Raw genomic sequence first — 938 nt, 5'->3', positions numbered from 1 at the left:
TAAGGAACTAAAATAACAATGAGACAGTATCTTTCATCCCAAAATTTGGCCAAAATTTAAAAGACTGATGAAATAAAATGTCTGTGAGAATGTAAAGCATTCACACACATGAACCTGAGAGACTATAAATTGATATGGCATTTTTGGAACAGAAGTTCAGCAATATTTGTAAAAATTTTAAGTCTTCACACTCTGCCCAGTTTAATCAAGTTTGCATGTTACTATGCCTTTCCTGAGAGAAAGTATGCATATCTGTCTAAGATTTCATATTCAAAGATACTGATTTCAGTTCTATTACTCATAGCAACAAATCTCAAACAGTTTTTAATGTCCATCAGGAGGAGAATGGTTAATTATCACACAAACAGAAGTAAGATAATCCTTACCTGTCTTTTTCTTGGAATGAAGATTGGAACATGATGACTGGAGATCCCATGATATGCAATTAACATCTGTGCATAATGAAGACTTGCAACACCTTGATTGCTCCTATCATATTCTTCCTGATGATCTTCCCTTCAAATGGCCAAAAGGTATGAAAAGATGTTCAATATCACTAATTATCAAGAAAATGAAAGTCAAAGCCACAATGAGATAATACTTCACACCAGTTAGGATGGTTATAATTTTTTAAAAGGATAATGAAATGTTAGCTAGGATGTTGAAAAATTGAGCTTTTGTGTATTGTTTCCACACTGCATGCTTGTGTAGTCATGTCCAACTCTTGGAACCCCATGGACTGTACCCTGACAGGCTCCTCTGTTCATGGGGTTTCCCAGGCAAGAATACTGGAATAGGTTGCCATTTCCTCCTTCTGGGTTTCTTTCCCCACCCAGGGATCGAACCCACATCTCCTATGTCTCCTGCATTGCAAGAGGATTCTTTACCTGCTGAGCCATCAGGGAAGCCCTGTATACTGTTGTTGGACATGTAAAATG

General features: G+C 37.1%; 1 non-coding gene across 1 annotated transcript; it reads left to right on the top strand.

The window, feature by feature from the left end:
- Positions 1–364: 364 nt before the first annotated feature.
- On the top strand, positions 365–498 carry LOC114111813 (U8 small nucleolar RNA). Its single transcript, XR_003587554.1, has one exon. It is a non-coding gene; the product is annotated as a U8 small nucleolar RNA (small nucleolar RNA).
- The last annotated feature ends 440 nt before the right edge of the window (positions 499–938 follow it).

The sequence above is a fragment of the Ovis aries genome, chromosome X, assembly GCF_016772045.2.
Source record: "Ovis aries strain OAR_USU_Benz2616 breed Rambouillet chromosome X, ARS-UI_Ramb_v3.0, whole genome shotgun sequence".
NCBI lineage: Eukaryota > Metazoa > Chordata > Mammalia > Artiodactyla > Bovidae > Ovis > Ovis aries.
This window is presented reverse-complemented; position numbering and strand designations above follow the sequence as displayed.